The following is a 14,298-nucleotide window of genomic DNA, read 5'->3' as shown; positions in this document are numbered from 1 at the left end:
GGTTGTCTAATCATTAGTACCTTTGCTATAGGACGAAGAGCTAATGAGACACTGATCCTAGTCCGTTAGGGGTTCTAGGTACTGAGGTGAGTTTTTTGGTCCACCACAATTCACTGAGGTCCTGGGTCTCTGTGCACAGTTCTGTGTATGAGCAGAATCCCTGCAACACTACCATTGACTTTTAGAGCTCTCTTTTTATTCATCTGCCAGCCCTCGATACACAAGGAAACCCGAGGGGAGAGACTTACCCGATTTGCCAGGGAGGTGCAATGTGGGACTTGTTGTTCGCCACTGCTGGCTGCAAGGAAACGTCAATCATTAAGTCGGAACAGCTGGTCTAAGGCGATTATCGCGAGAGTGAATGGACAGTTTAAAAGACAGTGATGGGGAGCGATTTGTGTTGTGAAGGGTATTTGAAAAAGGCACTTATGCCGAAACGTGTCGTGCCATCAGCATTATTTAAGAAATTCTCCAGATGGCCCTGTTGTGTCCTTCCGGTTCTCTCTGAGTGGGGAGAGCGATATCGTTGTATATATATATATATATATATATAAATATATATATATATATATCAATCAAACTCTAAACCTTCTGTTGTATTCAGAGAAGGAAAACGAAGCTTTGTGCGGTTTTAGGAAAATGTATTCTTTAGCCACTCGTCAAACGCATTTCAAGTGAGTTACACCCTTGTTCACTGACAATGAGATTTTGAGATTCGCGGCCATTTCAATACAATTCACATGGGATTTTTAAAAAGAACTACCGAGTTATTGCATAAGTGAATAGACTCGTAGTTTGTAATGTTTGTTCGTGCCTTGAGGTTAACATTATGAACTTCTATGACTTATATGATCTTTTAATTCGATCTCACATGTCCTCACAATTAATACACAATGTAAACATCATTCCTCATGTTATACGCAATATTTACACATTTCATTTTGATAATAATACGCAGGATTCATCCCCAGTGGGCAATTACTTCTCAGTGTTCTGTCTATATATATTGGGTAAGTAGATATATAGATATACAACTATGGGAAATAACCCAATATGCATCTGTTCTTAGCATGTAGAGCTCTAGAGTCACATGCTATGCATAGATCGCCATCTGGTGTTAGGCCCAGACTTTTGCACTTTGTTTGTGTTCGGGTCTGGTGGCTCAGTGGACTAAAGCAGCCACTGCAGGGGCCTGTGTTCGACCTCATTGGTCACAGGTTCAAAACCTGGCGGGTCCACTCAGCCTTTCATCCATCTGAGGTCGATAAAATGAGTACCATTGAGTTGAGTAACAATAAACATCTGTTATTCAGCGCCAGGACACCTTCGGGTAATCGTGCGCTTTACAAATACACCTGTTATGTTATGTTATGTCATGTTATGTTCGAAGAAGTCTTTCCAGTCACGAGATAGGTGACTCCTCCTTTCAGTGATAGTGCGCATGGGCATCGACTCCATTGTTAGATTGTTTTCCCACACAGGGTGAGCATGGATTAAGTAAGAGTAGAATAGAGATGTCCATGTGTAATTATGTAAGTAAGATAGTACTGGAAACAAATACAGGTAACCAGGGAGGTGGTTGGGCACATGCGACTCTACAGCTCTACATGCCAAGAACAGATGCATACTTCGTAAGTAGCATTTTCCGTTCAAGGCATGTGAGCTATAGATCACATGCTATGCATAGATCACATGCTATATAGCAGTAATCTCCCAAAGCGGTGGCTAACCTGTAGCTGTTGCAGTAGTTTGAAATAGCATACGTAAAACTGCCTGACCCACATTAGCTTGTTGTCTGGCTAACACCACTACACAATAGTGTTTTTTGAATGTGTGTGGTGTAGACCATGTTGCAGCTTTACAGATATCATCTATGGGAATATTTCCTGAGAAAGCCATAGAAGCTCCCAGTTTGCGAGTGGAATGCGCTCTAGGGGGTATTGGTAAAGTTCTCTTTGGATTTGCATAACATATCTGAATACATTTAACTATCCTTCGTGAAATACTTGATTTAGAAATGGGATTGCCTTTGTGTGGTGGAGCAAAAGCCACAAAGAGTTGTTTAGTGTTACGAAAAGATTTTGTTCTATGTAATACATTAATACTCTTTTTACATCTAAAGTGTGTAGAGCACGTTCCACCACAGAATCTAGTTGAGGAAAGAACACAGGCAACTCAACAGATTGGTTGATGTGGAAGGCAGAAACTACTGTAGGCAAGAATTTAGGATTAGTACGAAGAACCACTTTGATAAGGTGTACTTGTAAAAATGGTTCTTCTATGGTTAATGCCTGAAGCTCACTCAATCTCCTGAGTGATGTGATAGCAATGAGGAAAGCTAGTTTCCAACTGAGAAACTGTAGTTCACATTTATGTAAAGGTTCAAAGGCTGGACCCATTAGCCTGGTAACGACAATTTTAAGATTCCACGCTGTGGCCGGTGGAAGTCTTGGAGGAGTAACTCTTGAGTCCTTTCATTTTATTAGTGGGCACTCTGAAAAGGAACAGGTGTTGTCTATTTTGAACATAAGAAGTTATTGCAGCAAGATGTAAGCGTATAGACGTGTACGTGTCCCAAGGGCAGTACTACTCAAAGAACATCAGACTAGGTCAGGGGGTCCCCCAGGGATCAATATTAAGCCCTACGCTTTTTAATCTGTACATCGCCCCTCTGTCAAACATCATTGATAAATACAGCATCAGCATCGTGTCATACGCTGATGACACGCAGCTTGTCGTATCCTTGTCCCAATCTCAGGAAGATGCTGCCGTTAACTTCTCAGCCTGCCTCCAAGAGCTCTCACTTTGGATGGCTAACAACTGTCTAAAGCTTAATGGTGGGAAGACTGAGGTCCTCATTGTAGGAAACACTCCCGAGATATGGTCGACGAGTTGGTGGCCGCAGACTCTGGGCGCTACCCCCGTCCCCAAGAAGGAGGTCAAAAACATGGGGATGTGGCTAGACCCCACCCACTCCTATGATCACCACACCAGGATGGTGGCAGGAAAGTGCTTTGGCATAATGAAGGCCCTTTGGAAAATCTTAGATGTGCTCCCAGTAGCGGCCAGGAAAACTCTAGTCCACGCATTAGTCACCTCTCGCTTGGACTACGGGAATGCACTCTATATAGGGGCCAATAAAAAGAGCGTGCAAAACTACAGTACATTCAGAATGCCGCCGCCCGCCTGGTCCTGATGCTTCCCAGGAGAGCCTTGTCAAAAAAGGCCCGCACTGCTCTCCACTGACTCCCTATAAGAGAAAGAATCATATTCAAAACTATGTGCATTAGTCAGCGAATCATGTTGAGGAAAGGCCCAGAGTACTTGCACAGACTACTGACCCCTTAGATGCCTACCAAAGCCCTGCGATCCCAAGGCGCAGTACTGGTGAAAGTCCCAGTTATAAAAAAAAAACAAGAATGGGAGACTGCTCTTTTTGCTACCTGGCCGCTAAGCAATAGAACGCTCTTCCTCTAGACCTCTGCATGGAACAGTCGGAGAACATCTTTAGGAAAAAACTGAAAACTTGGCTGTTCCAGGATTAAAATCTCTGCTTTCCCTTGGGCTATACAGCTCCATCCTTTCCGACTTCTCCCTGTGCTCTTTCCGATTGCAGCGCGGGGACACACTAGTCAGTGTAACCAGGCGCTGCAAATGTAGCAGATAACAAATGATATTTTTTGAGTAGAAGCATCAAGTGGATTGACTTAGTTGTTATTACAATAAATAACAAACCGTTTCCATTTTGCTGAATAACAAGCTCTTGTAGTAGGTCTTCTAGCCTCTTTAATAATATTCTTACAGTCTGGTGGAAGATTTAGATAACCAAACTTTATGACTTCAGGTGCCAAATCGCAAGATTGAGGGGTTTGAGATCTGGATGTCTTATCTTTCCATGGCTCTGCGTGAGGAGACTGGATATGAGATGTCGTTTTTGATGAGGAACTACTGATAGTTATAAGAGGGTAGTGAACCAAGGTTGGCGAGCCCAAGTGAGAGCTACTAGGATTAGTGTGAGGGATGTTTGCCTGAGCTTCTGACCCCTAGTGGAATGATTGGGAGCGGCGGAAAAGCTTAAGCAAATTTTCCTGACCAGTTCATCCATAGAGCATTGCCCTTGGATAACGGGAGTGGATACTTTGAGGCGAAGTCTGGGCATTTTGGTGTGTGGCGAACAGATCTATGTCTGGAAAGCCCCACATCTGAAAGAAGGGGAGGAGGATTTGAGGGTGAAGTTCCCATTCGCGAATTTGTTGTCTTTGTCTGCTGAGGAGATCTGCAATGTGATTGTCCACTCCTGGAAGATGTTCCGCTAGGAGATAAATCTTGTGATGAATGGCCCATTTCCAAATGTCTTGTGCAAGGTGTGACAGTTGGAGAGAGTGTGTTCCTCCCTGTTTCTGTATGTAATACATTGCTGTCATGTCGTCTGTGCGTATCAGGACAGTTTTGCTTAGAAGGTGATTTTGGAAGGCTTAGAGCGCTAAAAATAGTGCTAACATCGCCAGATAATTTATGTTGACTCCACAAACCTTGAATTGTGTGAGTTTGGAAATGAGCTCCCCAACCGGTGAGTGATGATGCGTCTGCTGTTAGCACGGTCTGTGGAATCGGGTCGATGAAAGACAGCCCTTTTGTAAGGTTGTGTGGATTCCACCACTGCAGAGAGCGATGAGTGCGGCCGTCCACCAACACCAGATCTGTCAACAGACTGAGTCTGATTACACTGATGTGCTAAACATTCTTGAAGGGGATGCATTTACAGGCTTGCTTAAGGAACTATCATGATGCAAGATGCCATAATTCTGAGTAGTTGCATGAATACCCGAGCTGGTAATGAGTGATTGGGTTGAAATTTGGAAATGAGAGCCTGAATATTGTGAATTCTGGTTGGACTGGGATAGGCTAGAGCTTTTTGTGTATCTAGAGTGGCCCTTAGATATGCTTGTGTTTTGGAGGGCTGAAGATCGTTTTTGCCAGATTGACTGTAAATGCGAGGCTGTGCAGTAAGCGTACTGTTGTGTGAGTGTGCTGTAGGAACTTTGAGAGAATGCTGGCTTTGATAACCCAGTCATCTAAATATGGGAAGATGTGAACATTTTGTCTTCGCAGATGCGCAGCGACTACTGCTAGGCATTTGGTAAATATTCTGGGAGAAGTAGTTACTCCCAATGGAAGTACCTTGAACTGTAATGTTGCCCCGCTATTACAAACCTTAAGTATTTGCGATGCGCGGGCTTTTTGGACTATGGTAGTATGCGTCCTTTAAGTCCAGAGTGAACACAAAGTCACCTTGTTGTAAAATAGTAAGTACCTGTTGGAGAGTGACCTTATGGAAGTGATCTGATTGAATATAGAGGTTTAGTTCTCAGACGTCTAATATAGGTCTCAGAGAATAGTCCTTTTTGGGAATTAGAAAATAAAGAGAGTACACCCCTGTCCCCTGATTCTGTATTGGGACAGGTTCTATAGCTCCTGTTTCCAGAAGAGATTGTACGTCTTGTTTGAGTAGGTGCAAATGTTCTGGAGATAGTTTTTGTGTTGGTGGTGGAATGTTTGGAGGGTTGCTTGTAAGCTCCAGGCAGTAACCAGATTGGATAATTTGTAAAAGACATTTGTCTGAGGTTATTGAATTCCAGACTGGGAAAAATATAGAGACATCCCCCGACAGGTGTGGGATGATAGGGGGAAAGGGGAAACAAGTCACTGCTTATTTGTGGCTGGGGAAGCACAGGGTGTATGCCTTTCCCTCTTCCTTTGCCATGGTTTCCATGAAACACACCTTTAAAATAACCTCTGGTAGAAGGTGATTGATTATTGCCTATATATGAGGTAGAGGACCCTTCAGTAGAATTGGAATTTGAGCCTCCCATATAAAAGGATTGGCGAAATGATCCACAATTGGATGGTGTTTGTAGCGCTTCCATATATTTGGCTCCTCCTTTATTTTTTCTAATGAAGTGTCCACTGTAGAACCAAATAAATGCTCCTTATCAAAATGTGTATTTAAAATGGATGTTTGAACTTCTGGTTTAAAACCAGATACTCTAAGCCACACGTGGCATCTGAGAAGAATGCTGATGTTGATAGCACGTGAAGTAGTGTCTGCTGCACACCTGAGTGATGTATTAGAATTAAGTTTTGCTTCCTGAATAAGGTCATGAGCCTTGGATTTATGTTCATCAGGCAGATATTGCATCAGTTGCTCTAGCTCATCATAATGAGCTCTGTCATATCTTGCCAAGAGTGCTTGTGTGTTAGCTATGCGCCATTTTTTAAAAAAGTTTTTAGGTTTATATATTGTGAACTAGACCCGAAGGTATCACAGCACCAGTTACGTTACAGATGGACACATTCATTTTATTAGGCACAGGTAGATTAAGTGATTTGCCCAGAATAACAGAATGTTGAGCGACCCTGCCGAGACTCGAACTCAGTTCCCCAGCTCCGAGGTCGACCGCTCTAGTCGTTAGGCGACATTCTCTCCCTATGATTGGCTGCTTGTGCTGCTACCCTCTTGCCTGAGGAATCGAGGGTACCATAAAAAACTGTTAAGTAACTCCAAAAAGAGGGCGCACTACACCCCACGGGAGTGCTTACTTGAACGTAAAGTTAAACACGACCTGGATAGGTTGGTATGTGTAACCACGTTTGGACCTGACACGCACAAAGTACGACAAATGGTCCTTAAGAACTGGCACCTGCTGGAGGAGCTTGAATGTGCTTTTCCAAAACCCATTTTCGCCTACAAAAAGAATAGGAGCATTGGCCAATGTGTAATCAGAGCGGATGTAGCAACCGCCAAACCTAAAAGTGACCTACTTTCCAGATGGGGCCTTAAACCAATCGAGGGCCACCACAAATGTGGTAATTGCATCTCATGTGACTCAACAATTGAGGGGATCGAGTTTGAACATAGGGGCGTGAAATGGAAGAACCACGGATTTACGAACTGCAGGACACGTAATGTAGTGTACGCAGTAGTCTGTGCCTGCAAAAAAATGTACATCGGGAAATCCACACAGCAGGTCAACAGTAGGATAACACAACACAGGTCAAGAATTTAAAAAAAGGTACTGAGTGCGCCAATGGTCCAACACTTTATGGATTTAAATCACAGCGAAATGGACTTTAAATGGACTGTACTGTGTGCCATAGTGCAATCAGGAGGCAAAGGTCCAATTGATATTGAAGACACATTGCTGAGAAAAGAAGCGTACCTGATTCTAAAATTTAACAGCACGCAAAATGGATTAAATACCCTCTCCGAGGTTTCAAGATTGTAAAGATGGAAGTTTGCATGGGGCTCCACGAGAAACTACTGACTCGCAATGCAGGAATGAGCAATTAATATTAAGGCAATGCCTAAGCACTAATCTATGGGCATTAAAAGATATCTATCTGTAATCCAGGTAATGCAAATCTAGGTACGAATATAGCCAAACTACAACTCCCAGAATTCCTGAGGTCACATGGTCGCCATAAGGAAGTTAGCTACATGGCCGCCTCCTTCCAGAGCGAAGTGAGGAAGAGCTGCAGCGAGGCAGATAGGAGGTAAGGAGAGACGACTTGGGACGGGCACCTTAGGTGGAAGGAAACGCGCTAAGAAAGGGGAAATAACGCGCGCCCTGCTTTGTTTCCAAAACAGTGTAATCATTAGAAGTGAGTTGAAGGGAACTTCGCAGCGCGCTCAAAAAGAGTCCGGAGGACCATTATAAACAAGGTCAGTACAGATGCACAACGAACCGGACTCAGCTTCCATTTAAATAGCAAGAAGTGTACTTAGAACCCATTTTTCTCCCATAGATTGCCCGCACACAGAAACTAACTTAAAAATGGAGTGACACGCTCCTGAAGTGATCGGTTCACCGAACAAGGTAGGAATAGAGTTGTAAACTGTTGTACGCATTTGAGAGGTTATACAAGCCTACACATACTAAACCAACCCTGCATTGCCCATAGGTGAAAAGTGTGTCCGAGCCATAGGGAGACGCCCATAAACAGACCCACAAGACTAAACAAAGGTATGTCACGCAGTGTTTTGTTAAAGTAACCTTAAGGCTCAATCCAAGTCTGGCTCTAAATAGAATTATTCTTTAGATTGCAGCTCTAAAGATCTAAATACCGAACATAGGACTACCACAGCCACATGAAAGGTAATATGGACTAAACGCAGTATATTGTAAGCCATGCAGACATATGAGGCTAGAGAATGTACACTGAAACACCGTTTGGTGCTTTTCTTCTTTTCTATACACATGCAGATAGAAGTGACAAAGCCCTGAGGAGAACCCATAACTGTTGTGTGGTGTTCGAAACGCGTCGGCAGAACGGAGATACAATTTTAAAATACTAACAACTATTGACTCACAGAATTGATAACGAGTTTTATCTCCTGTTGACTATGACTTTGTCTACTACTGTTCCTTTGATTGGAATCATTGATTGTCAATAAGGCGAAGAGTTGATATTTGCCATAGGAACGGATGAAAATAGATTTGTATAAGTGAGGTTGTATATAATGAAAGTCTAGTGTATAGTGTACAGTGAATGTTTACATGTATGTAATAATGTGTTTTTTTGATAAATGGTATGTATAAGTTAATGTGTATATTTGTTATATATGTTGTGTTGTTTTTTCTGACATAGAAACGATTGACTTTTTCTATGAAGTGCATTTAAAAGAGAAGGTAAAAATAAATATACCTAACAAATCAAAATTGAGCTTGATCTGTTGCTAATGACTTAGAGCAAAACTAAACAGAGTGGGTTGGCATATATATATTTTTCGTACCCTCTTGCCTGAGGCATCTATTAATTTAGATTCTTTATCGGGAGGCGGAGCCTCTCCCGTTGACTGAGAATTTGCTTGTTTCCAAGCATTTAAAACCACTAACTAATCCAGTGGAACCTGACCTCTAATAAAAATTGGGTCTCCCGGAGCCACTTTGTATTTTTTGTCCTCTCTAGGTGTGAGTATCCTAGATCGCACTGGATCTTTGAACAGCTCATCTGTATTTTTTAACATACTCTTGAGGATAGGTAATTTATGTGTCGTTATTTGTGATGCACTTAGTGTCTCAAATAGTAAATCTTTCTCAATATGCTCCTTATGGAGTTGCACCCCATGACACTGTGCAGCTCTATTAAGCAATTCTGTAAACACCACATTATCATCTGGAAGAAAAGGCCTCGATGGGTATAAATCTGTATCATTGTCATTATTAGGATCTGTGGATCCGTGTTATAGTCTACCCAGGGGTCTGGAGCATAATCTTGTGGTACATCCTGTGTGCGTCATCATCTATATCCCCATCCCCATCATCCTGTTGATATGGAGATTGTGGCTAAGGGGAATTTGTGGGTGTTATAACAAGGTTACGGTCCATAGGTGGAGGAGATGAGGAAGGGGAAAGAAGTGGAGGAGCGGTATTAGTCCCCATATTCTTTCTCTTTAGAGGGATATGGTAAGATTCCTCAATTTCTGGTTTCCTTTTCTGTGGCAGCTTTGCAGAAAGGTGTCCTGTTTTTGGGTTAATAACCAGTTCCTTTTGGTTGGGGTCCATGTTAGCAGGCGGAACGTCCTAACTAAGCTCCTTGAGTGGAGGAGGAACCGACTTTTCTTTTGGGGCCATAATTTTCGATGTTAAAGATTTTGGTGTTGACGTTTTCGGAGCAAAGGATTTTGGTGCAGAGGAATTCGGCTCCGAGGTGTGATTTGGTGCCAAGGTTTTGGAGGGAACAGTTGACTTATGTTCCGGTGCCGAAGTCTTGGATTCGGGCCCTGAAGAAGGTCGACTCGGTCCAGAGCTGCAAGGCTTTACTAGTTGGTTTGTGCCGAGCCCGAATGCGGGGCATTAGAAACTTTATCTCAGTGCCAACCTTGGCCCAAAGGCGGGGGAGGAACCAGAGCCCTTTTAAAAGGTACTTTTTGGGGCAGAGGAGTATCTTTACTCACGATACGCTGACTAGGTGTGATGACTTCCTCAATGTCAGCGTCTTCCTCAGACACATCAATTTCTTGTTCCTCCTCTGTCTTGGCTCCATGTGCTTCGAGGATCTCTTAGTTGACATCTTCTCCGTACAGGTCTGGAGCGGATTCCTTGTAGTCTGTCTGTTGATACATCTTGTGACGTTGAGCCCGACTGTCATGGAGCGTCTTTTTCGATTGGAAGGATCGGCAGGCTTCGCAGTTGTCTTTGTTTATGTTCAGGCGATAAACCAAATTGCAAATGTCATGTAGACGGGTGCGGGGGCACTTGGAGCGGCACCTGAGGCAGAATTGGAATGGAGTCTGTTCCATCTACTGCGAATTCGGTCAACGTGGCTAAGCCCAAGGGCCTCGCACAAGGTTTTCCAATCGAAGTTGTGAAATAGATTCGATATGCGAAGGCTGGAATACGAGCTCGTGAAACAATACAGTCGAGGGTAGTGGATTGCACACCGAAGGGAACCCGAGAACGGTGTCGAACTGGAGCACAGCAATTCACGTCCGAACCCGATGGTGGAAAAAAACAATCTAACAATGGAGTCGATGCCCATGCGCACTATCACCGAAAGGAGGAGTCACCTACCTTGTGTCTGGAAAGACTTCTTCGAACAAAAACAAAGTGCAAATGTCCGGGCCCAACACCAGATGGCAATATATGCGTAGCATGTGATCTATGTGTGCTACCTCTGTAGGCATAGTTAGAAACAAGCATTTAAAAACCTTAGAAATTCACTTAAAAAAAACATAAGTTTCAGGCACGTTATAGTTAGGAATTAGCATTTAAAAAACCTTTGAAATTCACTGAAAAACCATAGGTTTCAGGCACGTTATAGTTAGAAATTAGCATTTAAAAAAAACCTTAGAAATAAACTGAAAAAAACATAGGTTTCAGGGGCGTTCTAGTTAGTTTGACATTTCACTCGTACAAAACCTTAGAAATTTCCCCATTATAGTTAGTTCAGCTAACAATAACTTGCGCGCCCGCAATGCACTGCTGATGACATCACATATTGCATCACTCATGACATGGTCAGTGACATCACTCATGACATCACTGATGACATCTCAAATGACATCACTGATGGCATCACTGATGACATCACTGATGGCATCATCCTTGTGATAAAGTGGCAGACCTCCTCTCACCCTAATATAACCTTTGATACACACACTCATAAATAGAAACTAACATTTTCAAAACAATGGACACACCAATACCAGTTACAACACACCTATTCAGTAATTCCAAGATCTACACACACATCCACTCATTCAGCAACAGTCCTATACAGTCACTCATACATGTACTCACTCATCATATGTACTCATAAACCTATACATCTTGTTACACACTGCCACTCATCCATAAAGTTACTCCCACACAGTCACACAAGCAAATAAAGTATCAAACATCCATGTATTTGCATATACAGTTACACACACCACCACACTTACTTCTATAGAAACTTACACATACTTACTCTCTTAAACAATCACTTATAGAAACACATATTTATTTGTACAGAAACTCTTCTAATCTCTCACTCTCACATATACTCACTTATATACACCAAAACTCACGTAAACTAGTTTAAAACATATGTAGCTACTCATAAAGACACTATTGAGACAGTTATTCACTCACTAACACATTCATACACACACTCATCCACCCATACAGTCCTGCACACATGCTGTCTTCAACACATACAAACGGTGAGTCACTCATTCATGCATCTATGCGATAAGTAATACCCCCCACCGAACTATACAGGCACTCAGACACTCATACTGATACTCAAAAAAACAACTAATAACCCATATAGACACATGTAGCTACTCACCAACCCATTCAGCCACTTATACACAAAGTGAGAGACTGATACAGATATGTACATATTTAAACATTACTTGCTAAGCCATGTATTCACTAAGATACACTTAGTCAGTTATGCAATCAATTTTACAAAGAAAAAGATCCATTTAGACACGTATATACCCATTTATTCTTCCAGACGTTCAGCTATACATATATAAAACATTTAATTTTCAGAAAAACACACATTCACTGGATGATGTCATGAGTGATGTCATAAGTGATGTCATGAGTGATGTCACTGACCATGTCATGAGTGATGTAATATGTGACGTCATCAGCAGTGCATTGCGGGCACGCGAGTTATAGATTATTTTTATAAACTTTATTTTCCGTTTATATATCATAAACAATAACACACAACTGGCATGTAAAAAATTGAAGTGCGTCAGTTTAAACATTGCGCTGCATGAGACCTTGCGAGTGAGGGAGCCTATGCGTACCCCTTGGCTCTGTTCCAGCGGAGTGCCGAGATCCGTCTTCCAGGCAGCCCGGGACGGTGGCACCGGGGGAGTTGAATCCTGTTTCATGGCCTTGTACAGGAGATAAATCAGTTTACGCCCCTTGCCGCAGGAAAGGAGGATGTCTAAGGTGTGGGTCAGTGGTGGAGCGTCTGGGTACTGGGCCAGGCGACCTTCACCACATCCTGGAGTCCCCGGAAGTGTAGGTATTGTCCCCGTTAAAGGTCAAAGGCCTCTTCTGCCTGCTCGTAGGTAAGGAAGGACTCGTTAGGGTAAATGTCAGCCAGAAATTCGCAACCACCCTCCCTCCAGGATTGAAAGGACATATACTGCCCCATGTCGACGCGAGTTATAGTTAGCTGAACTAACTATAACGGTGGAATTTGTATGGTTGTGTACGAGTGAAATGTCCAACTAACTATAACGCCCCTGAAACCTATGTTTTTTTCAGTTAAAATATATATACACACAGACATATATATTTGCCACCCTGGAATACATTTTGTCATACTTTTAGAAGATACATTACAGAATGGCCACCATGCATTTGTGTTCATACACGGAAGACTTCTTTTAGCGGGTTTTACAAAAAAAATATGTTCATTACAAAACGGCCACTTTGCTTTTGCAAGCAGGGCTGGTGGTCAAATGGGGCAGACACATCCCACTGGCAATAACAACAGATCACAACACCTGCTACCAAAAGTAAAAACAGGCTCTGCCAAGGTTTGTTTAGTCGGTTTGTGTGGTACAGAAAAGGATTGGCAATATATTTATATAGTGTGGATGCTGTGTGGCTTTGTGTTTTCTTTGAGAAAGCCATATAAGTAGATGTTGAGAAACTTACATTTCAGGTTGTGTCAAGAAAATAAATTGATCCCTAGTAAAAGAAACCCGATGGTTAACTGAAATTATACCGGCTTTGACCCCGGATTACGAGATATGGGGAGGTCCCAGATTTTTATTTTGCTATTCATCCATAGCAGCATCATAGTGGATTATATGAGCAGTCTTTGGGAGCATGGATCCATTCCACTGGGGCCCTCGGAGGTACATTTGATCACACTTGGGAATGCTTATGCGGTTTACCCTTCGAAATGAGTAACGAATATAAGATTATGTTTGCGTAGCTCCTAAATGTCTATGTATCAAGCTAACTTCAACAAAGTATTTAATCAAGTTTGCTTCCGTATATGCAGAGTTGCAAAAACAAGAATAAAAATACCCATCGTGATAATTAAAATCTACACTTTGCATTACTTGGGGAATACATTTTGCAATGCCAGGAAAAACCAGCAGCCTGAACGTAAAGAACTGAAGCAGTAGCCTTGTGTTTGATGTGTTACTATGCCTAACTGGTTTCTACATACATAATAAAACATTTACTGGCAGAGCCAATAAGCCTGCTTTAAAGGCCAACTCACGTATAAAGGGGCACTCATATATGCGGATTATATAAATTGCATGCACGAATATTTTGATCACTTTAAAGCCTGCCGTGTCGGATTTTCCAGTGCTGGGGAAAAATAGCAAAAAGGGATTGTGTTATGTATTGAATGAATACGGAAGATAAAGAACTGTGACAAATAGAACGATGATTGAATGTACTGGTCAAATGTGAAATGGAGCACCATGCATTCCAACTGAAGAATTCGCAGGGAGGCGGAATGATACACCAAAGAGCCAATCACATGAGGTAAAAGAAGGCATAGGCTCACTGCATGTATATAGTAAGGCTTTGTTAACAATACGTCTGCAGACAGTTGCATGGTCAAGCCACACCTACAAAATAGGCCAGTACTTAATTTGAGCCAGTGGTTGCTGGTGGGGCCCAGGGCACTCATTGTTGGGGACTGGCGCGCATATATTTTCTTATCAGACATTTACAGAGGCCAAGAGAGAGAAATAGAAGCAAAGGAGGAAGAGAAAGGGGGAAACCTTCACAAAGTAAGGAAGAAGGAACCCACGAG

General features: G+C 42.5%; 1 protein-coding gene across 2 annotated transcripts in view; it reads right to left on the bottom strand.

The window, feature by feature from the left end:
* FAF1 (Fas associated factor 1) overlaps positions 1–14,298 on the bottom strand; it is a 1,925,838-nt gene that overhangs the window by 810,786 nt on the left and 1,100,754 nt on the right. The window lies entirely within an intron of this gene.

The sequence above is a fragment of the Lissotriton helveticus genome, chromosome 1_2, assembly GCF_964261635.1.
Source record: "Lissotriton helveticus chromosome 1_2, aLisHel1.1, whole genome shotgun sequence".
Lineage (NCBI taxonomy): Eukaryota > Metazoa > Chordata > Amphibia > Caudata > Salamandridae > Lissotriton > Lissotriton helveticus.
This window is presented reverse-complemented; position numbering and strand designations above follow the sequence as displayed.